We start from the raw sequence: 24848 nt of genomic DNA, 5'->3' as shown, positions 1-24848 counted from the left end.
AGGTGGGGGTACCTAGTAAAGTTAATTTAAAGCAATTATGGTAAAATATTACTAGGATTAAATACTAGTAGTGTGCACATAGTTAGATATTACAGCCGTTCTGTACTTTCAGATAAAACTGGAAGTAAAGATTTATGTTCAAGGATGGTCATGGGCAACAATTGTCTATAAGGCAAAAAAACAAAAAACACTAGAAACTGGAAAACAAACAAACAAACAAACAAAAACATGTCCAGCAATAGGGGACTGATTACACAGGTCATATATAATAAAATAGTATGCAGCTGAATGGTATAATTTACATATGGAAATGGAAAATGTTATCAAGTCTATTGCTAAGGGGCTAAATCAAGCTGTAAAGCAGTAATGCTCCCATCTATTTGTAAGGATTCAAGTGCTTAAAAGCTACATGCTGTAGATACTTTCATGTGTATAGAAAATGCCCGAAAGAATGCCGGAGAAACTGTTGATAGTAGCTACCACTGCGAGTAGAACTGGGAGGGGGAGGAGGAATTCTTATTTTTGGATTTCCCCTTTTCTAAATTATTTGAATTATTTTTTAGCATGAACATGTATTGCTTTTACATTTTTAAAAAACAAACTTTTAAAAAGTTACTTTCGTTCACAATAGCAGTCTACCAGTTGATTTGCTGAGTCATTCCAGCTGCAAAATTTAAAAAAAAAAACACATTTTTTTTTCCCTCCAGTTTCAACTAGTGGAAGGAACTTAGGTTTTTACCACCATTACTCATTATGTCCTTTATCCTGTTTTTGTGGCCTCCACAAGAACCCAGGACTCCAGGTCACCTCCCTTTTCTGCCCTGAGCGGCCATTCCCAAACTCCCGAAGCCTTCCCCTGGGTCTTTAGGAAACTCACAGTCCCCAGAAATAACTCCCAGTATCCCAGCCTCTTCTCTACAGGCAGCCTTCACCTTGCTCTCAGGAAACCTTGCTGTTCCCTGAGGACGCTGCTCCCCTGCAACACTCCCTTGTGGTAGCTACTTCCCTCCTCACAGCCCTCATGCCCCTGGAGGTGGCCTCCCTCACTTCCCGCCATCCTCCCACAACTTTCAGTCTCAGGTCACCAGGTGGGAACAGCCATGAGTCTCCTTGTTCAGTCTTCTACCAGCTCTGGGGTCTGCCCCTGAGACCCTGGAGATGATCGCTGCTGGCTCACTGTTGCTTTCTCCAACTCTGCTCCTGCCTTAATTCTTGATGATTTCAACACCCACTCAGATGATCCTCCCAAAGCTGGCCTCTCAGTTTTTCTTCTCATCCAATGCTCCTGCCTCCCTACACCCCCCCACTTTGGCTAACACATCCAGAGGCATCTTCTATTCCAGTCATGTCATTAGCAACAGCCACAGCCTCCCTAGTCTACTCTGTGACACCTCCTGCCCCGCCCCCCACCAGGTCTTTCCATTTCAGTCTTTCTGGTATCTCAGCTGGACTGATAATCCATCTGCCCTCTTACCTCATACTTGTCCCATAGCCTCCTTTTCCCTTCCTCTTGTTTCTTTATCCAGTTTAAATTCTATGATCAATCTCAATTCAACTTTATCTCCTCTGCCTGTGCCTGCACAGCTGGATGAGACTGGAGGAAAAAAAAAAAAAGACATCAAGAAGTTGAGCCATATATCTGGGAGAAGAATAACCCAAAAGTTTGGAACAGTGCTTGCAAGGGCCCTGAAGTACATGAAGACCTGAGGAATAAAAGAAGGCCAGGAGAACATGACCAAAGATATGCTCCTGAACACAACCGAGTCATTTAGGATTTTGCAGGCCATGGTGGCAAGACTGCCCTTTCTCCGAGTGATGGGGAGCCACCAGAAGAGTTTGAGAAAGGAGTAACATCAACTGACTTCTATGTGTGGAGGTTACTCTAGCTGTGGTGTTGAGGCTAGACTCTAGGGAGCAAGAGCAGGGCAGGGAGAGCATATAGAAGGCTGTTACAATCCTCCAGGCGCAAGATGGTGGTGGCTTGGGTCAGTCTGGTAGCTGTGCAGGTGCTGAAGAATGGTCTGATTCTGGATTTATTTCAAAGGAAAACAAGATATGATAACTGATCAGATGTAGGGTATGAGCAAGTGAGAGGGATTATTCCAGGCTGTTGTTCATTTTTGTTTGCTTGCTTTTTGCCTGCACACCTGAAATGTTGGAGATGCCATCAACTGAGATGGGAAAGACTATGTGGGTGGAACAAGGTTTATTTTGGGAGACAGCATCAGGCAAGTCTTAAATCTCAGGGAGGCCATTCTTGACCACCCTATTTTAGATTGTACTCCCACCCCAGCACTATGCATCCCCCACCCTGCTGCATTTTTCACAGCATGGGTAGAGGAGAGTCTGCCGGCCTGACTGCCCCCCACTCCCATCCTTGGCTGGGGAGAACAGGGGGCCTTTTTAACTGTCTCTCTGAGGATGCATTCAATGGAAACTCCAAGAAGAAATGAAGGTGAATGAAATGGAACCTGAGTGAGTAAATAAAACTCCAAGAAGAAATGAAGGGAGGGATGGAACCTGAAAGAGTAAATAAAAATAGATTTTCATTACACAAACTATAAACAGAAACTAAGTCATTCTCTTTCTTTTAAAAATCAGGAGGGCTCTAGGAACAACACATATTTTTCCTTCCCCATCAGGGATTTAAACCTGAACCTCATAAGTTAAGGTTCTTATATGTTGCCACCACCTTTTCCTGCTTTCTACTGAAACAGGTGACCTTAGCAAATTGACATCTTCCAGAAAAGCAGAATCCCTGCCTGAGGTGTGATTTGGCAAGAGCCCAAACAACGTGGTCTGCCCATAATTTTATTTTGACTTTAAGCACTCCAATTGGACCAAATAAATACCTTGCTCCATTAAGAACAGTCTCAGGTAATGTATCTGTTCATTCTTTTAGACATTTATCTCTCCAGAGACTTCAGACAATGTTTTTTTTTACAACTAATATCCACCTAAGTACCTGTCTTTTGCAAATTGGAGCAACAAGTCATTTAGAACCTCAGCTTACCCTTTTGTTTGTTTGTTGGTTTGTTTAGCTGACCCTTTCGACTGGCTGGCTATGTGTGCCTACCCTTCAACATAGCCTTAGCTGAAGGAGAAAGGACCCAGAAGACAAATTATATTCTAAGATATTAAGCCAATACATTCTGGTTCTTGCTCATATCTACACTGTATATCTGGACAGAGATTTTCAATAATCCCTGGCGGAAGCTGGATTTGGTACAAAAGTCACAATGTTTTGGGACTGCAGAACTAGAGGCAAATGGCTAAGACAGAGGCTTCAAGCATGTGCCAGCATGATGTTCAGAAGACTCCATGGGGCAGGTTGCTCCCTCCATGCATCAGCCTAGAGCTTGTCCTGTGTAGACTACTAGTAACAGAGACCACCAAGGATGCAGAGGAAAGAAATCTATTATAATGAGTTGGGTCACATGATTATGGAAGTTCCAAGATCTTTAGTGGAGACACCAAGAGTTGATGGTATAGTTTCAATCTAAAAGCCAGCAGGCTTGAGACCCAGGAAGAGCTGATGTTTCAGTTTGAGTCTGAAGGCAAAAAATAAATAAATAAATAAATAAATAAATAAATAAATAAATAAATAAATAAATATGTGTGTGTGTGTATATATATATATATATATATATATATATCCAGCTCAAAGGCACTCAGACAGGAGGAATTCCCTTTTACTTGATGGAGAGTTGACCTTTTTGTTCTTGTTAGGCTTTCAACTGATTGAATGAGGCCCACACACATTAGGAAGGGCAATCTGCTCCACTTAGTCTACCTAGTCAAATGTAGATCTCACTTGGAAACACCCCCACGGACATACCCCAAATAATGTTTGACCAAGTATCTGAGCATTCTATGGCTCAATCAAGTTGACACATGAAACTAACCATCACATTTATGATTTGTTTGTTTGTTTTTTAATGCTTTGACATCTTGATGGTGGTGGTGGTGGTGGTGGTGGGAGTGTCTTGCTAATCTTGGAGAAACTGCACCTCCCAGGACTAGTGAATTCCTAGAGACAGTACAACTTGTCTCTAAGTGTACCTTTTATATGCAAACCAACCAGTCCAGAGTCCACATCCTTAATTATCTCTTCTGTTTAATTTTCACACTTCAACCTAATCCTCCCCTGCCCTTCCACCCCAGGCCAGGTACCAGACAACTAGGGACTGCCTCTATAGCCGGGGCCTGCCATAATCATTCCAACTATCCAATCCTAACCCCGTTCAGTGAATCTACCCTACCTTGCCCATTCCTTCCCATGAAAATCACAGTAAATCCTCTAGCCTGTTTTTCCTCTCACTCTTCCTGCCTCCTGACCAGCCCTCATGCTTCTCTCATGTGACCTGAGTGCTATGGTGTGCTCCCTCCTCTTGGGAATTGTAAGAAGATAAACTTTTCTATCAAGGAAGTTGTCTCTGCATCTATCACCTTTCTGTCCCTGATTAAAATAAACCCCAGGTATATTTTAAAGCAGGAGGTAATCAGATAAATCATGCACTTATATCTGAAGGAGACAGAGTCTTCCAAAGGAGATTTTTTTTTTTAAGATTTTATTTATCCATTCATGAGAGACACAGAGAGGGAGAGGCAGAGACATAGGCAGAGGGAGAAGCAGGCTCCATGCAGGGAGCCCGACGCGGGACTGGATCCCAGGACTCCAGGATCACGCCCTGAGCTGAAGGCAGATGCTCAACTGCTAAGCCACCCAGGCGTCCCCAAAGGAGATTATTTTAAATGGGAGAGATCACCAGGCTCTTAATTGGCAAGTTAAAATTTAGGTTGAGTTGTGGTGTGTGAAAAAATTTTCCATGCCTCACTGAGGAAGAAATATAAGCTTGCAGGAGGCTCATTGCTCAAGCAGTTGGTCAAATATTACAGCAGAATGAAAGCTATCAACAGAATAATAACATGGCTGCTGCTTTTCCTTCTGTTTTGTGCCTTAGTTGGGTTGGGGTATCATGTCAACATACCACAGACCCGCTGGTTGAAACAACAGAAATGTATTTTCTCACAGTTCTGGAATCTGGACATCTGAAATCAGGGTGCCAGCATGGTTGGGTTCTGGTAAGGGCTCTCTTCTTGGCTTTTAGACTGCTGCCCCCTCTCTGTGTGTTCACATGGCCTTTCCTCAGTGTGTGTGTTTGATGAGAGGGAGATACCCCTCTCTTCCTCTTCTTATAAGGCCACTGCTATTATTGGATTAGGACCCCATCTTTATGACCTCATTTAACCCTAATTGCCCCCTAAAAGCCCAACCTCCAAATACAGTCACTTTGGGAATTAAAGCTTCAATTATGAAGGGGGGGGAGCACAATCAGTCCATAGTTATTAGAATTAAACACTGATGACTGTGACCATGGTCTTTTGTCCATTCAAGGCCTTCTTCAGCACTTTCCTATACCCTGTCTCATCTAAATAACATGGACTGTGCCTCATGGCATGGCTGCTCAAGGAGAATCCATCATTTAGGATCGGAAATTCTTAACTGAGATTATGTGGCTGATATAACAGGGATTTCATGGGAAAGGATAAATTTGGATTTCTCCAACTTTCCTCACCCATATTTTTATATTCCTGAGGTTTCTATGCCAAAAACAAAACAGAACAAAACAAAAACAAAGAAAACAAAAACCACTGCTTATTAGTTGACAAGAGTATGCTTTTTTCAGGGCAGCTGGGTTTCAAGATATTCCCACATTTATAAATGGGAGCCAAGATTTATCAAACTTTGCCTCTATTTCAAAGGCAGCTCAAATCTGATTTCTTAAAATGTTCTTGACTGTCCTACCCAGAACTGGCCTCACCCATCTCCAAGGTTTTGAAGCAGTTACAGTGTGAACCCTGGAATTTAACACATAGCCACGTAATACACGGCATTGGGACTGCCCTCACTTGGTGATAACTTCCTTCACTCTCCTTTGGCCAGTCCAGTCTCCATGGGATCACAAATAGGCCAAGAACTATGTGATCTCATGGTTCAAGATGTTAGCCTCTTGCTTTGCCACCTATTTCCTGTTTCAAGTGAGGTAATTCTCTAACTGTCCTGTGCACAAGAATTTAATAATTCTTGCTCCTGTCACTCAAAGTTCTTAGTTGCAAACAGCAGAAACCAACTCTGATTGACTTAAATTGAAAAGTAATTCATCAAAAGGAGAATTTCAAGAATTTTGTGAGTTATTTATTAAACACAACCATTATTTAAAAATTAGATTATATAAACTTACAATTAAATAAATTATATCAAGAGCAAAGTTTAGGGACGCCTGGGTGGCTCAATGGTTGAGCATCTGCCTTCAGCTCAGGTCATGATCCCAGGGTCCTGGGTTTGAGTTCCGCATCGGACTTCCCCATGGGGAGCCTGATTTCCCTCTGCCTGTGTCTCTGCCTCTCTCTGTGTCTCTCATGAATAAGGAAATAAAATAATTGTTTAAAAAAGAACAAAGGTCAAAAGTCAACTCAAAACACAACAGCTCCTAATTATTTTACATTTTTATTAACATCTATACTATTGAAGTCATTACATGAATTGCATCTGTATGATAGAAATACCATATAGCAGTGCTATTGTATATCTCTTCCCAACTCAGTGTTCAGGAGCATCATGTTGGTAGCTTGAACACAGCAATGGTGAGTACATTTACACCCTGGGAATTGGCAAATCTGCAAGGCAGCTGATTTGTTGGTCCGTTTGTTTTTACTCAAAGAGCTGGTTGTTAAATGTTTACTGGCACATCATTAGTATTAAGTAACTCACCAAATGTCCAGATTTGGGTGCAAGAGTAGGTTTAGATTACTCAGTCAGGATCAACAGTCAAATCTTTAGTGAGATCAATGCTGCAGGACCAGTTATACAATATGCAGGTCCCCCATTCAAAATTATTAAGAATTTTAAGAGAGCGATGGCCAAACATTAAAACAAGTGTGAGGTCCTTTTACGTTCAGGGCATTTGTGGCCTATATAGCCCACATGCCCATAAAGTAAGCCCTGCAACACCCAAAGCCATCCTAATCCAAAGACCCCACTGCCTTAGCTGCTGAGAACAACTGTACAGACTGATCCCATGTACATTCTCCATGGACAGTGCATTAGAACCACTGCTCCTACTGCTAATGGCACTTCACAGACTCTCATCAACCACGATCATGAAGGAAAAGGTAGAAAATACCTCCAACGGGAAGAAACAGAAACAAAACCCATGTAGGTTCATGTCTAGGCTCGGGACACCACTCCTGAACAGCACTAACCAGTCACAAGCAACAGAGGGGGACTTGGAAAATTTTGAGTAAGGCTTTCCAAAATGTGGGTGCTCTGAGGCACAAGGCTGGGGGAGGAGGAGGACCTGGGTCTAAGGGAAGTGGCAAGAGGTGTGCCTGATGGGCAGCACCTACTACATGTCCTGATACCCTGGCTGCAGGGAGGCTAGGAAATTAGGCATCTGACATTTTGAGCTTCTAACATTTCTCAAGAAGTGGAAGCCACCCCTTGGGAACAAGCTTCTGCTTTCATCCTCTACATCTCCAAACATATCTTTCTTTAATCATCCTTTCTACTTCTGCTTCCTGCCTCAAAAGAAGACATTTCGCAATTCTGTTGTCAGATAAATTAACTCCCCTAGCTTTTTTTATCTCATCCCTCCTGCCTCTTTCAGAATTTCAAGGCATTGATTATATTCCCTCTTGTAGCTTTAGTCCTATTCTTCTCCACTCTGTAGTCTACAAACTTGCCTAAAGCTTCCTCACCCTAAGAAGGAAAGAAGGAAGGGAGGAAGGGAGGTCAGGGGAGATGGAGAGAAACGAGTCCCCCCTTCCCTGTATTGTGCTTCCCACTCAGGCTTCCTCCATTTCATCGTCACCCTCTTAAAAAGTGATATACCACTTATTAATACCTTCACCCTCAACCATTGCAATCTCGCTTCTGTTTCCACCAGCCCTTGAAACTACCATTTCCCATCCCCTCTCATTCCATCCTGCAGGAGCTTATTTTCAGCCCCCATTCTCCTTGGTACCTGGTCACAGCCAAAATGATTGATCACTCTTTTATGAAACTCCTCTTCTTTGCCTCTGCAACACCCTATTTCCCTGGGTTTTCTTTCTCTTCTGACTGTGTTTTCTTGGCCTGCTTTACCAGCTCTTCTCCTATTCATTCCTCTACTTCTTAGAGTTGCCTGTAGGCCTCGAGCCTTGGACTCTTCCTCTTTTAACCCTGCAGTCTCTCCCGGCACTAATGCCTGGCCTTCATCTCTTGAATTCAACCAGGTCCTAAATCTAAATCTCCCCCTCCCACTCCCTTCATAAGCTTAAGAAAAGCAAGCACCCATCGGGCTTTCATATGTCCTAAAATTCAAAAAGCACAAAATGAATTTACTTCACCTTAACCAGTCCTCTTTCCCCAGACCAATGCTTCCTCTTATATTTTCTTTTTTCAGGTAATGACACCACAGGAGTGAGTTTGTGTACAGTTCAAGTAAGCAACTCAGTGTTCAGAAATACTCTAATAGATACCATCTTCTATAACAAGCACATTTTACAAGCTTTGTGGATGCTATAGGCTCATGGTTAAAGGTTATAGTGCTGGGAGATTCACAAAAACCTTTTGCAGTCTACTTGAATACCTCAAAGATTTTTTTAACCTTCTCAGAAAATATAAGAGACAAAAATTATAATTTATTATAAAAAGAGACAGAACATATACAGATTTAACCTTACATAAATTATTGCCCCACTGGGATAATGCTCTTTATTCTTTGTTTTCCTAAAGTCAGTAGAATACAAAGTGTTCCCCAACCCAGGCCAGACCCTAGCAATTGTGGAGCATGGATCAATATTACAAATGGCGGCTCATATATCACTGTCTAAATAATCAGAATTTATAATTCAAGATGACAAACTATAAAACAAAATATATTCTGTCTACTGACCTTGACAAATTAAATGCCATAATGACAATAAAAAATATATGTAAATCTATGTTTTTAATATGACTGAAAATTTTTTTTTAATTTATTTTTTTTTTAATTTTTTTTTTAAATTTTTATTTATTTATGATAGTCACAGAGAGAGAGAGAGAGGCAGAGACACAGGCAGAGGGAGAAGCAGGCTCCATGCACCGGGAGCCCGACGTGGGATTCGATCCCGGGTCTCCAGGATCGCGCCCTGGGCCAAAGGCAGGCGCCAAACCGCTGCGCCACCCAGGGATCCCAATATGACTGAAAATTGATAAAGCATCAAGGATACTAGTTTTAATTATTATTGCATAAGTCTAGACATTTTGTGGATGTGCCAGAAATATTTGGATGAATAAAATAAAGAGCTAACCAATTCATAAGGTATTATGTATTTATTCCATAGTTTATTTGTGCCTTTACTTTAGCAAAATCACTAATGATGTTTAATACTGAAGAGTTCTCTTAATTCAGGATGCTTAGGTAACTCAGCAGTTGAGCATCTGCCTTAGGCTCAGGGTGTGATCCCGGCATCCAGGATTGAGTCTCACATGGGGCTCCCTGAAAGGATCCTGCTTCTCCCTCTGCCTGTGTCTCTGCCTCTCTCTCTGTCTCTCTCATGAATAAATAAATAAAATCTTTTAAAAAAAGAAGTCTTCTTAATTCATGTTCCATCAATAGTAAAGATTTAATGTATTAAAAAGTAAAATATAAGCATATTCAAAGTGGTCAAAATTTGTATATATTTTCATCAAAATGTAAAGTAAATATAAGATGCAAAAAATCAAAATTATTCATAATACTGCAAATAAGTTACTCATTAATTATCTATTAAATCAGAAGGCTACATGCCTTCTGTTAACAAATATCAATTTTTAAGTAATAAGATTTAAATGAAACTAAATTTTGTTTAATTTCTTGAAATCAGATTTCAAGAATTTAATTTCTTGAAGAATCAATAAAATATTATTTAATCTTTTTTAAATCATAATTTGCAATGTTAGCATTCAAAAATGTCTAACTGCTAATGCAGGGAATCCATATCATGCTTCATGCTTCATGTATTTAAGTTTCATATACATGCATACAGATACACATATACACAGATAAATATGCATATACATACAGATTTAAGAGTAATACGAATTATACCAAATTGAAAAATATTCTTCAGCTACTATGAGCAATTGCTGCAACCCACACTAATTCATAAGTACTATTGCATCTAAAAATTAGAACTTGAAGAGAAGAAAATACATGTTCTGTCTGTTAAAAAATACTTTGTCACACAAGAATCTATTGTATCCATGCTGTCTCTAGGGAAGTTTGTTTTTTTCTGATCAGAATGTTTCCACCACTGTAATCTTAACTGCACTCCAAAAGCAGTGTCCATCCCCAAGATTGGCCCTGGCACAATTCCCAAAACTTTCCACCATACGTCCTATGTTTTAAGGACATAGCAGGCTGGAACTTCAAAAGCCCGCTGATGCCAAACTCAAATATTTACATATCCAGCTCTTTCAACATAGCCTCAAATAAGCAGGATTTTAGCTATGTAGACAGCCTACTTTGCATACCCTGGGAAATTACACTCAACATCTGCCAACCATAAATAATATAAATTCTGTAGATATAAAAGACCCCAGGCTACTGCTCTTCTTCAGATCTCTCTGACTGAGAGATACCCAATCATGCAACATCACCTAAACATTAAGCCCCCCTCTAATGCCCCTCTTCCTGGGAGTTCCCTTGTTCTCCTCCCCTTCCAGATAGTGGTCCCCACAGGGTAGTCTGTGGACAGCATCATTCCATGAGGGACTTCCCTCACATGAAAATCTGTCAAAGTGTCATCCAATAAAGCTTGTGTGCTACACCACCCTGTGAGTGTATCTTTCTCCTTGATCAACCCCCACATCACTCTAACTCACTCTTAGTGTCCTTCTCTTACACTTGTCTAACATTTCCTCATGTTTAGACCCAAATTATAAATCTTTGGCAGGAATATCAGAGGAATGATGCTGTGTTTTCCTCAGTGCATCCTATCAGGTGGCAAATGATGTCCATTACTTGTGTCTGCAGATTTCTCACTGTAAAGATATTCCTCTTACCTTTGTAATTAACTTTATATGGAACTACTTTGCAACTTTATAAATAATCTATTTCTTTTCTTTCTTTCAGGCACTATCTTTAGCATCTATTGATGTTTTTTGCCTGAATTAATTATTACTATGATGGTTGCCACATTGAGATTTTTAACTCCATTATTCCTTCTATGTTTACTAGTTGACATTTTATTGTGATGAGAGCTTTCCCTTCTGTTTATTTATTCATTTATTTAGATGCAGAGGTAGGAGAACTGTGACCCATGGGCCATATCCAGCCTGCTGTCTATTTTTGTAAATAAAGTTTTATTGGAATATAGCCATTAATTCATTTATATATTATCTACGGCTCCTTTTGTGCTACAGTAGCAGAACTGAACAGTTGTGTCAGAGACTGCATGACTCATCAAACCTAAAAATCTAAAAAGCCAGTTCCTGATTTATATCGTGTAGACTCATGTAGTCTTATTTTATGCCATTGCTATCATTATTTATTTGATGCTCTAATTGTCCTAGAATCAGCCATAATTGGTTCTTGTGTCCTTTTGATAGGTTTCCATTGTTCTTTGAATCCTTCCTTGCTTTCTGATACAAGATTTTCTAGGCTTTTCCTACTTTTTCCATGGAATCGCCAATTTCTCCAAGGAACCTTGGTTTCTTTTAGTTGGAAGTGGTATTTAAAAACCAATGTCTGGTATTGTCCTTGGGGTGTTGCTGGAAAACACTGGAAAGCTCATGGTTATAGATCTAAAATTAGAAATCATTAGCATATAGATGATCTATATAGCTGTGGGACTAAGTAAGATTACTCAGAGAAAAGCGCAGAGAGAAGAGGACGCAGACTAGACTCAGGATCTCTAACATTAAAGGAAAATAGTCTGAGAAAAAGATATTTGTAGTTATATGGCTTAGGGTTTTAATGTCTATATCCACAAAGTGCTTATGTAAGTAGGCAAGAAATAATTAAAACTTCACTGAAGAATAAAGGGTCATATCAGACCTGTCACATAAATAAAATGAAGATTGGTAAATCAACACAAGGAAAAATATTCAACCTGACTTATGAAAGAAATGGAAATCAAAACAGGATACAGTTTTGAGTAATTGCCTTTTTTTCCCCAAATATTTAGTTAGACAGTTTTCAAATTTATAGAAAAGCGGGCAGAGTAGAATAATAAACATCTGGATAGTCATCATCTAGATTCAACATTTGTTAACATTTTACTGCTTACTCATCTTTCTTTCAACACACATACCCAAGAACACACACATTTTTTTCCCACTAAACCACTTGAAAGAAAGTTGCAGATAGCCTGACATTTGATCCCTAAATATTTCAACATGTATTTTCTTATATATGTCCTTATGTAGACCATTTAAGGATTTAACATTTTTTTAAATTACTGTAAAAAACATAAAATTTACCATTTTAATCATTTCTAAGTGTACAGTTCAGTAGTGTTGACTATATGTACTTTGTACAACAGATTTCCAAAACTCTTTCATCTTGCAAAATGAAACAATTTCCTATTTCCCCTTCCTCACAGAAAATTAATTTTAGTTCAATAATATATCTAGTATAGAGCCCATATGCAAATTTCCCTGTCTCTGAAAAACTTTTTACAGTAGTCTCTTTAACTGCCATATATCTTTAAAAGAATGTTTTCTTTTATTTTTTTAAGATTTATTTATTTATTCATGAGAGACACACACAGAGAGAGAGGCAGAGACACAGGCAGAGGGAGAAGCCGACTCCATGCAGGGAGCCCGATGCGGGCTCGATTCCAGGACCCTAGGATCACACCCTGAGGAGAAGGCAGACACTCAACCACTGAGCCACCCAGATGTCCCAAGACTTTTATTTTAAAACAGTCTCCTTGCCTTATTTTTACTTTTTAAGATACTGATTTTCTTTAAAAGTCCAGTTTTCTTGTTCTGGATTAGCTTATTTCCTTATGATTAGATCCAGACTAAAGGATTTTGGCAAAAACATTCTGTAGGTAACATTGTGTACTTCTTGTTACATCATATCAAGAGGAACATAATGCTGGGTTTATACTGGGTTCCTCACTATTCACAATACAAAATTTGATCACTTGGTTAAGGTTGTTGGCCAGATATCTCAGAAAGATACTTTTCCCCTTTGGATTTAATAATTAATCTGTGATGAATGATACTGTTTGAGACCATGTGAATATTGTTTCCTAACACCCTTTCACACAATTATTAGATCAGAGATTTCAAAATGATTTTATAATTGGCTTTAAATTTATTATCTGGAATTCTATAAAGAAAAGCTTTCTCTTCTCTTTCCCCTTTCTCTTTCTTATTTATTTATTATCATAATATCCTCATAAATTTCTGTATCCAGTGATTACCACCCACTACTGCCGTGATTTTTGATGCTCACATTGTCAGATTTGGGCTGTGGGAGCCCCTTCGAGCTGTGCTTTTTGATATGACCCCATTAGTCTTTGAGCTTTTTCTTACTGTCTGAAACAACAGAAATTTCCAGGCTTATGTTGTATTTTCTCTGTCCTTGACATGGAATCACTCATTTCCCCAAAGTATCGTTTCTTTTTCAAGAAGGAAGAATGGTATTCAGAAATCATGATCTGAGCTCTAGGTATGCTCCTCTCTACAAGTGTGTCTCCTTGTTTCTAGGTCTTTTCAGTGTACATACTAGAACACACACATATACACACACACACACACACACACATATGTTTTTTCAATATCTTCCATTCAAATCCAACAGCACAAGGTTTTCCCTTAGTTTTCCCCCATTCCATGTTTGTATCACTCTCTTCACCCATGGTGAAAACTCTGGGTCATAAAAACATTAATGTATTCATTAACTCTTTTTTAAAGTAAGCTTTTATGCCAAACATGGGGCTTGAACTCACCACCCTGAGATCAAGAGCTGCATGTTTTACCGAGTGAACCAGCCAGGCACCCCTATTTATTAACCTGATCTAACCCATAATATACACAAAATTATTTCAAAATTACATCACTAATACCAATACTACTATTTATCATAAACCTACTATAAGCCCAAAATTTCTTCACTATTCTTTTTGTTCTCAGAGTATACTCCACTAAAAATATGAAGAGTGCTGTGTTCAAAAGTTAATTGAACTTATTTTTTCTTTCCCAAGTTATCAATTTGTTATATACTTATATTCATTTGTTTCTGTTTTTATCTAATATTAGGGTTTATTTATTATACACTTGAGGTTATTTTTGAATATGTAAAACATTTAGGAAGTTCAAAAGTTGAAACTATATAAAAGGTATACTTAAACCTTCCCTCATCTCTTTTCCCTCCATTCTATCTGCTCCTACACCCTTGATAGAACAATTCTAAAAATTTCCTGGCCAATTCATCTATTTTTTAAAATACATCTGCAGTTTTTATGTATATATGAAGTAACTCCATATAAATTCATAAGATTTTCCTCATACTAGACATTGTGCTCTACGACCAAAGAGAACGTAAAAATGAATGAGATATGAACTGTGGGAGAGCAGGGAACAATGGTGAAAAGATGTGAAATGTATAACTTTCATAAAAATTTTTAAAAATTCTTTTTTTTAAAGCCTTATTTATTTATTTTAGAGAGAGTGTGTGTGCAAACGAAGGGGAAGGGCAGGAAAAGGGACAGAGAGAATCTCAAGCCGACTCTACACTGTGTGCAGAGCCCAACGTGGCACCCAGTCTCACAACCCTGACATCATGACCTGAGCCGAAATCAACCATCAGACATTTAACTGACTGAGCCACCAGGCATCCCCAAAATAAAAACTTTCTGATAAGACAGCAAATAGGCTTGTAAAAATTCAGAGAAGTCTTTCACAAAGGAAGAAGTGATAAGCCATGTCCAGTGAGTCTGAGAGGTCACAGAAGAGGAGGGCTAAGAATTGACCAAGAGGTAGCCATTGGTGACTGCATGAGGATGGTTGTAGGGAATGATGGAGATGAAAGGGGAATTGAACTGGAGGGGATTAAAGAGGGACTGGGAGGTAAGGAAGTAAGACATCAGCACAGGCATGTCCTTTAAAGGCATTTCTTTCTTTCTTTCTTTTTTAATTTAAAGGCATTTCAACAAAGCAGAACAGAGAAGTGGGGCTACAGCTAGATGCAAATGTGATGCAAGCCTTTTCTTTTTATAAGATGAAAGATATTATCTAAAACATGTTTGGGTGCTGATGGGAGTGCTCCAGTGGAGAGGGGAAGATCTGAAGTGTGAGAGAGAGAGAAAAGACAATTGCAAGAGCAAAGTCTTGAATGTACCGGAGGGGATAGGATCCAGTACACGAATGAACTAGCATCTAGTAGAAGCTTAATAAAAATGTGTTGAGTGAAAAAGAAATGGTAAGGAATGGACTCTTTCCTCAAGCTGATCAAGTCCAGAGGTGGAAGACAGGTGAGTGAAGCACACACCAGAGTGCAAACACCACGGGATGAACTGCGGCTTCATGAGAATGCAAGAACTTTGAGGAAGAAGCAGCACCTTCTCAATGATGAGGCTTCTCAGAGCAGGTGGCATCGGCTGACCCTCGAAGATAAGAAAGTGAAGCAAAGGATTGTGAGAGAGAGAAAGGGCGTCAGTTCAGCCTAAAGAAATGTCAACAAAACCAGGGAGAGATGAAGTACATAGCTTGTGCTTTTGCTTCATAAAACTTTTTTTTTACCACAGCCAATATCAAACACAGATGGAGTTTTCTCATAAATAGTTGTGCCTACAGATGCCTGCGTGGCTCAGTGGTTGAGCATCTGCCTTTGGCTCAGGTCATGGGATCAAGTCCCGCATCAGGCTCCCCACAGGGAGCCTGCTTCTCCCTCTGCCTATGCCTCTGCCTCTCTCTCTGTGTCCCTCATGAATAGATGAATAAAATCTTTAAAAGTGTAGATAAATTAATAAATAAATACTGTGGCTAATGTTTATTGATGGCACTCTTAGTCCACAGCTACTGGAGGAAGACGACAGTTTCGGCTCCTATCTGGGAATATATCTTTGGTCTGTCCTGAAGAATTTAGTGTAGAATCCTTTCTTGCTGCTCTCATACATAAGCCCTGATTTCCTGACCACACTACATGCAGGGAGTGTTCTCATCTACACTCATCTACACAATGAAGGGGCAGCTCCTTCATTGACTAGTGGACAGTAACTAGCAAATTATTTAAACTTTTCTGTCTTGGTTTCCTCATCTGCAAAGTAGGGATGGTAATATCTAGCTCGTAGAGTTTTGTGAGGATTAAAATAGACAATCTATGTGAAGTGCCTCCTCCATGTGCAGAACAGAATATGAGCTCAATAAATGGTTTCCTATTTTTGGTATTAAACATAGTGATAGTTACCGTGTACTGAGTTCTTATGGCATATCCAGCGTAGCTACTAAGTGCTTAGTAGGTATTAATTCACTGAATCCCCACTGCATCTTCTGAGGTAGACACTATCATTGCTTCTGGTCCCATAAATGAGAACAGCAAGGTAAGCAAGCAGTAAGGCAGGGATGGGAAATGAGGCAGGCTGGCCTCAGAGAGCCTTGTCTCTGCTCTACTAGGCCACACTGATTCTCTACTAATGGAATCACAGCAGTTCCAGAACCAAATCAATCTGTTATCCCAGATCCATTTCCCTTTTTAACAAGGAATCCAAGAAATAAGCCAGGGGGATTAGGAATTGTTTATGCTTTTCACAACTGTGAGGGCTGGCAAGAAGCGTGGAAAATGATCCACACATTTTATTCACATGCTTTAGTCTGACCAACTGCGTTCACTCACCAGTTATTACCCAATAATAAAATGCAACATACTTTTATTTTGCAGTTAAAAATTTAACATTATTCAGGAATAGGCAGAAATGTCTAGGGACTTATCCAGCCAAAACACACAGGCCTATAAAAAATAGAAACAAAAATATTCATTGCTGTACATTCTATAATACTGAAATATTAGAAGCCACTCTAATATCCTTCAGTAGGGGTCTAATTAAAGTGTGGTACATGCACAACTTTTAACAAGACTATGGTCGGGCACCTGATGGCTCAGTGATTGAGCATCTGCCTTTGGTTCAGGTCATGATCCCAGGGTCCTGGGATCGAGTTCCGCATCAGACTCCCTGCAGGGAGCCTGCTTCTCCCTCTGTCTATGCCTCTGCCTCTCTCTCTCTGTGTGTGTCTCTCATGAATAAATGAAAAAAAATCTTTTTTAAAAAACTGAGATAAATTTAAAGATAAAAAATTCTCCTATGTAATGGGAAGTGAAAGAACAAGGTGCAGAACTGTGTGTCTAATTTGATTCTACTTTTGAAAACTAATGCTGGTAGGTTGGTACATGCATTTTAAAAATCTAGAGAAATAATCAACAAACCCTCATAACAGTAGTTATGAGGAAGGAATAACAAATGACTTTTGACTTCCTACATCATATATTTCTGGATTGTTTGAATTATTCACAAGCACCTATTCACAGAAGAAAACAATATATGTTTAAGTAGGGAGGAACACAGCCTGAAGCAGGGCTCTAATCTCTCAGTCTGTTAACTGCTGCCTCATTTCCTGGCAACAGAGTTTTATGACTGGCTGGCTCTCAACACATCCTTCTGCCAACAGGACACTGGTGAGCAGGGTCCTTAGAAATCTTCCTTGAGAAACTCTAACACAAGCCCAAGAGGCATTACAACTTGGAAATATGGCCAAAGGGAAAAAATCCATAAAAAACATCCACCCCTGAGTCTCTATCCGCAGTAGGAAATGTGGCCATTAAGCCAATGAAGGGAATTAGGATCATGATGAAATCACACCGGTTTGGCTGTGGAAAAAAACGAGAGACGTTAAGTGCAATTCATCTTTAAAGAACCCCATCCTTCCCATCAGGCCTCGGGACCTACCTCGCCATAAAAGCAACAGAGATAAGATAAATAATCACTAAAATTGCTGGCATTTTTACAATGAGCCACAAATTGCAGAGTCTTTCACATCCATTTTATGCCACATTGTATGGCTTTCCTATCCAGAAACTTTGGGAAGCAGGTTTTTCAGAATAGGAGGCGCTTTAGTAAGACACAGAAGGACCAGACCCCAGAATGTCCCATGCTCACCAGCAAAAGTGGTCATCCTAGAATTAACTGGCATAATAATGAGTACAATTCATTTTTAGGCCAACATGCTGCTTCCCAAACAGCCAAATGATGTATCCATCAAAGAAGAAACAGTGGTAGCAGGTGAACAATGCAGAAAATGAGCCTCTGAATGAAACCATAGATGAGGGGAATCAGTGGTCAGCCCAGCTTTCTCCAAATCTTAGAGAGGGGTGTGGAGTACAATGATCAGGAGGGTCTTGGGTCTGTGGGCATGTAGTATGGTCCCCTCTCCATTCTGTCACCACCAAAGTGGTCCCGATACACAGTGAGGACAATGAGGATGCAGGGAAAGCAGCCCCTCCCCTGCCAGTCTGATTGAGGGGCCGCACCCTCCTCCCCTGGGAGCTAAGAAGCCATGGCTGGGCCTCTGGGATGGCCAGTGTTTGTTTCACAAAGGCAAAAATTGAAATGCAAAATCACTATGTAAATTTTTCAAGGTGATTGAGTGACAAAAATAAGAATAAAACTTACCTTTTCTCAACTCCAACTTCAGTGCCAGACCTCAAAATGGAGAGACATGAGGACTTGAATACAGCCCACAACCTCATTTTAATTCTCATCATATATACAAGCACAAACCTTACCATTGCTCTTTTTCTTATTGGCCACCTTTGCCTCCTTCCTGCTGCCACACTGAGCTGAATTCATTGCTCTATTAATTAAGCTAAAGAAGGAAGAGGAATAGATTGATAAAGTAAGGTAGATAAAGAGATGATTTAAATAGTTTCTAGGGGCTCTTGGGTGGTTAAGTTAGTTAAGCTAATTACTCTTGGTTTTGGCTCAAGGTATGATCTCAGGATTGTGAGATCAGGCTCCGAGTTGGGCTCCAAGCTCAGCGCAGAGTCCGCTTGGGACTCTCTCTCTCTCTCCCTCTGCCTCTCCCCACTGTGTGGACTCTCTTCTCCTCTCAAATAAATAAATAAGTAGTTTCTAAAATGGCTAGATATCATATTTTAAGACAGTTTGTTCTAATAGCTTTGGAACACATTATAGATACAAAACTAGTCTTTAAAAATTAGAAGAATAAAAAGAAACCTAGAAGAATATGTTTTCTTCTTAGTCTTTAGCAGGCCCTCTATGACGGAAAGCCTCTCCCTTATCCACATTCCCAAGTAAGGCTTTAATAAATGGACATGCAGTTTGGAAATAAGAATGAAAAATATGGGATCCCTGGGTGGCGCAGCGGTTTAGCACCTGCCTTTGGCCCAGGGCACGATCCTGGAGACCCGGGATCCAATCCCACATCGGGCTCCCGGTGCATGGAGCCTGCTTCTCCCTCTGCCTATGTCTCTGCCTCTCTCTCTCTCTCTCTGTGACTATCATAAAAAAATAATAATAAAAAAATGAAAAATATTCTGAGTCTACTTATTCAAAGTGAATCCAGGTATTCTTAATGCTTTCTTTCTGCCAGCAAATGACACAGCCTGAAAACAGATCTGCAGAAACATGCGGTCTTTACAAATGAGGACTAGATTCTACAATAGGTAAAATCCATTATTCTTCCCTTAACCATGCAAGAACCATGGATTGACAAAATGTATGTGTACATTTATACAATGGAATACTACTCAGCAGTAAAAAGGAACCAAAATACTATTAACACTACAACATGAATGAACCTCCAAAGCATTATGTTAAGTGAAAGAAGACATTCACAAAAGACCACATCACATTATGCTTCCATTATATTAAATGTCTAAAATAAACAGATTCTAGAAATGGGAGGCAGATTAATGGCTGCCTGGAGCTGGGGTAAGCTGGAAATGAACAGTAAGCAGGCTCAAGAGATCTTCCTGCGGTGATGAAAATGATCTAAAACCAGAATGATGATGGCCACACATTTGCTAAACTTACTAACAGTCATTAAAATACTTAAGTGGGCATATTTTACACTATGTAAATTACATCTCAATAAAGTTGCTTTAAAAAATGCAAGAGTCCCCTGCAAGTCTCAGGTTGCCAGATTTAACTTAGCATTCTTGCTAGTGTTTGAACCACAAAATGACACACACAGTATCATTTTTGTAAAATTGTCCTGAAACTTACCACAGAAGAGCCCCAGAAGCAAATCCAAATAACAAAATCTCACTTTTTTTTTCATTTAGCAAAGCTGATGATTATCTTCTTTATGCTTCCCCTTTGCTTGCTAAAGATGACTTTGGTTTGTTTACTTTTTATGAGAAGTTTCCTATTGCCTAAACACTAGTTTCACGTGAACTTGGCTGCAGAATCATTTCCTTTAGGTGGTCAGATGTGACATCCAAATGTTAGTCAGCATGGTGTCAAATCTATTTTAACTACGCCACTCAATCCTGTTTTTCTCATTTGGCTAAAAAGCAACTCAGAGGTTTTTCCAGTCTTAAAAAATTTATGGTAATTCTTCATTTTTATTTTACTTATATTTGTACTTCATGAAATCTAAGAGTATCAATTCATTCTTTCCTTTAAAAATATTATGCAGATGGAAGTATGTACAGGATTTCAGCTTTGGTAGCAGCAAAATATTGTTCACAAATAGGAAACTAGCTAAATTATTATACATCCAAACATGAAATAAATTACTATGTAGCTATTACAAATATGGATCAAAATCTATACGTACTACGTCCTAGGTCTGGAATTACCTCCAAGATGTATTGTTAAGTAAAAAAAAAAAAGATGTGGAATAGCATGCTTATTATGCTACCCTTTATATTTTGTTTTTAAAATAATATATCTAAGCATAGATACACCAGATTGGTAAGAGTATGTTCTTGTAAGAAAGGGAATTGAATACGTGGGGGTTTGTCCTGATAGGGCCACTAACTTTTCAGTATATATTCTTTAATATTGTTGGAACATTTACTACGTATATTATTATCCACTGAAAAATTTTTTCATGGGACGGCCTGGGTGGCTCAGCGGTTGACCGTCTGCCTTTGGCTCAGGGCATGATCCTGGCGTCCTGGGATCGAGTGCCACATCGGGCTCCCTGCATGGAGCCTGCTTCTCCCTATGCCTGTATCTCTGCCTCTCTCTCTCTCTCTCTCTCTCTCTCTGTCTCTCATGAATAAATACATAAAATCTTTTTAAATTTTTTTGTGTGTTTTATGCCGTTACCCGTACATTTGATAAACCATAACAAGATGCAATTCAAATACTCTAACAACTTCTGTCCACATATAGTAGTAATGACATTTAATAAGAACTCTGTCCAGATTTTAATACATAAGTTGCTAAGAAATTTATTTAAAGACTTCAATTTCTCCCTCTATAAAACAGATATATTATTATGAAGTTAAGGGAATAACATTTGTAAGAGTTTATAAGATGCAAAGTCATCAAGATGGAGCTTTGCAGGGGCAGCTTACCCTTGGATATAAGTAAATTGAGTTCATCTATAGAAGCAATAGATCTCTCTGTACCGGACATTTGTTTCTTATTCATCATTGGATCATTCAAGTTGAATTGGACTTGACTTATGGTGATCAATTATGGCTTTTTGTATTACAGGACCAAATTCATTATCGGATCCTTGGAGACTAAGTTTAGCATTAAATATGTTTGCAGTGGCAGACAAATTCATAATCTGCCTGTCAATTCACTCCACTGCCTGGTCATTCTTCTGCCTATACAATTAATTTCACTGAAGAAACAGTAATAAACATATCTTAAAATCACGATGGCATATTATAGTTTGGAAAACACTTTTACATATTTTATTGTATTTGACAGTCTTAATAACCCTATAGGGGAGGTGAGACAGACATTATTATGTCTGTTTCGCAGACGGTTATAGATTAGCTAATCATTCAGGAAGCAGAGAGCTAATATCGGAAGCTGGGTTTCCCCCATCCCATTCCATCTAGCTATATGTATTTTATTGTATGTGTGTAAGAGTTCAGAAATGGATGTGTTTGTGTATAAATTCCATGCTTTATATTTGAACATATAGACAATCTTTCAATTTCATAGTTTCTGGGTTTTGTGAATGGAATTCATATAGACATTGTTTCACTTGCAGTTTGAACTTACCCTGACAATTATATCATTTAAATTCACACGGGTAGCCAGAGTGTTCTTGTGCGACAGGGACCATTCATTTTCATAGTCTCATTTATGACTCATGGATTTGTGTGGGTGTTGAAAAGACAAATCCAAAGAAAGAGGAATGGGAGAAGATTTCTTTCTATATTTAAATATAAATAATAGAAAGAGGCTGAGCTAAGTTATAAATAACGATGAAGTGAAATGTTCTCCGGAAAATCCATGGCAATAACATTAACTGCTGCCTGAGAAATGTGACTGCTTAAAACTCTGGTTTGGAAAACCTATTCATTGTAAAATAAATGCCTTTTTATTGCTATTATTACATCAGGTCATTCTTCTGAATTTTTTCCAGGCTTACAAATGTAATAATTGGTTTTATACATTTCAATGATTTAAGATATATGGTTTTTAATGTTTCATGTATTAGGAAAAGCAACTTGGGCTATCATCGGGTTATTGCTCTGGACTGAGGTGGCTTTTCAGTATTTTTTGCAGTGAAGTGTAAAGACATGTTTATTATTTTAAACATTAGCCAGTTATTGTATGACAAAAAAGTATTATTAGGTTCAGATAATCATTATTATTCTTACACACACCCACACACATTGATAAATACACTGAATAATAGTATACCCAAGGCCAGAATCTGGAAACTTACAATATCCATGGAATTGATGTGATTTTGTTGCAGTATTTTTCAAGATTTAATGAAGTTAAGTAATTTAGCTTGCTCTTGGATACTACTATCTTTAACTTGTTGGAAGAAATCACTAATCTGAGAAGGAAAGTATCACAATCTTGTGGAAGTGCTGAATCTGCCTTTCTTTGTAGCTTAAAAGGAAATAACTTGGTTGCAGCAGAATGTTTCACATCCCTTTTGTTTGGTTCCAATTTGCAGAGTCATCTTGCTTCTAAAATGGTTTCATAGCCAGAGATGAGAGGTTTCTAAGCCAGAAAGAAACTCCCCTCATCTTTGAATATGTGCCTTTATGTGAATCTCAAGGGCCAACTATGTAACTGAGATCTGATTTTTTTTTTAAATTTCCATCAGATATTTTTAGCAAGACTTAAGCATCCATTTGAAGACTTGACAGGAACTATTCCAATAATCATGCTCCATATAAATAAATAACTTCTACCTCTTCCTACAGATGTTCTGAGAGGGCTGCAGGGGAGGGACAGCTTAGGAAGACCCATTAAAGTACACATGGACTTCTGGATCTGTTTTTATTCTTCAAGACTGATTTAGCTAATCTAAGCTAAAGGAAAGCTGATTACCCTGTGTTTGAGTTAATGTGAGAGTTTACATTGTATTCTGAAATGTTAACCAGTCTCTGAGATAACCCTTTATTAGCCTGTTATTAAACATTTACATGTAGATGTACACATACATATCATTGTTTTTTTTTTTTAATTTTTTTTTAATTTTTTATTTATTTATGATAGTCACAGAGAGAGAGAGAGAGAGAGGCAGAGACACAGGCAGAGGGAGAAGCAGGCTCCATGCACCGGGAGCCCGATGTGGGATTCGATCCCGGGTCTCCAGGATCGCGCCCCGGGCCAAAGGCAGGCGCCAAACCGCTGCGCCACCCAGGGATCCCCCACATACATATCATTGTATCCAGCTTTTATCCTGAGTAAGGGTTATAGTGAGCAGGACTACTCTAGAGAAACGTTAACAATGAAAAAAATAGGCAATATTAATGAAAATATAAATTATCATAGTCACAACATGCAAGAGATGAAAGTACACAAGCTTAAAAGGACATGCTGTTTTAAAAGGCCAGGTAACAGAAGAGATCAGAAATCCAGGCAGTTAATTCATAGAGAAGAGAAGTCAGACGCTGAAGGTCTGAGAACCAGGGCAGGTAAGGATGAGCCAAGGCCCATGAGAATGGAGCAAGGACTACAGATATGATTCTGAGGCAAGGTCTCCTTCACACTCTCCAGGAAGATGAAAAATCTTCCACTCAAAGTCTGTGATCCTTTGACTGCCAAGTAGACTTATGATCACCTAAATGAATTTTGTTAACAAGATGGACTGAGTTACATATTATGGCTGTTCTCCTATGGCTTCCAAAGCTCAGTTCTCCTTAGCTAGAAACAAGTGGGAAAATTGAAAAACGCATGGGGACAGCTGATAGTTGTTTAAAAGTCAGAAGATAAGCACTCCATCCCACACCTCAGAGGTGGAATCAAGGTGCCTGAGTGCTTGACTCACAGGAATGCTGAAGAGGTTGCTATAGAAATGTTATCAAATTGCTGGAATCAGCTATGTATCTAACAGAACTTAAATTTCAAAGTCCACAGGAAGCATAGTTGAAAAGGACTTTCCTTGGCTGCTGTGTGTTTACAAGGCAGTTACTTAAAAGATCAAATTGCATGTGGCTAGCCATCTCTGAGAACCTGGGTAGGGAGGATAACATTACCACCCCTGCCATGCTTGCTCATTAACAAGGAGGGGACTGGAGATCCTAATAGTTAAGATAAGAGGAATTCAAGGGGGCACTTGCAGACACAGATCTTGGCCTCTATATAAGTGCAATACAATTTTTTCCAACTGTCATCTCAATAACCAGGGACTGTGGTTAGAACAGGGCTCA

At 39.1% G+C, this 24848-nt stretch overlaps 2 long non-coding RNA genes across 3 annotated transcripts in view; both read right to left on the bottom strand.

Annotated features, from left to right (window-relative positions):
• LOC140598214 (uncharacterized) overlaps positions 1-24848 on the bottom strand; it is a 106733-nt gene that overhangs the window by 46412 nt on the left and 35473 nt on the right. The window lies entirely within an intron of this gene.
• On the bottom strand, positions 16939-20340 carry LOC140598215 (uncharacterized). Of its 2 annotated transcripts, XR_012000399.1 has the most exons (4): positions 20263-20340; positions 18801-18880; positions 18688-18717; positions 16939-17885 (listed from the first exon to the last, which is right to left on the bottom strand). It is a non-coding gene; the product is annotated as an uncharacterized lncRNA (long non-coding RNA). The 2 variants fall into 2 exon arrangements; XR_012000400.1 differs by lacking the exon at positions 18688-18717.

This window comes from Vulpes vulpes, chromosome 3 (assembly GCF_048418805.1).
Source record: "Vulpes vulpes isolate BD-2025 chromosome 3, VulVul3, whole genome shotgun sequence".
Classification (NCBI taxonomy): Eukaryota; Metazoa; Chordata; class Mammalia; order Carnivora; family Canidae; genus Vulpes; species Vulpes vulpes.
The sequence above is the reverse complement of the archived record's forward strand: the minus strand, read 5'-3'. Positions and strand labels throughout refer to the sequence as shown.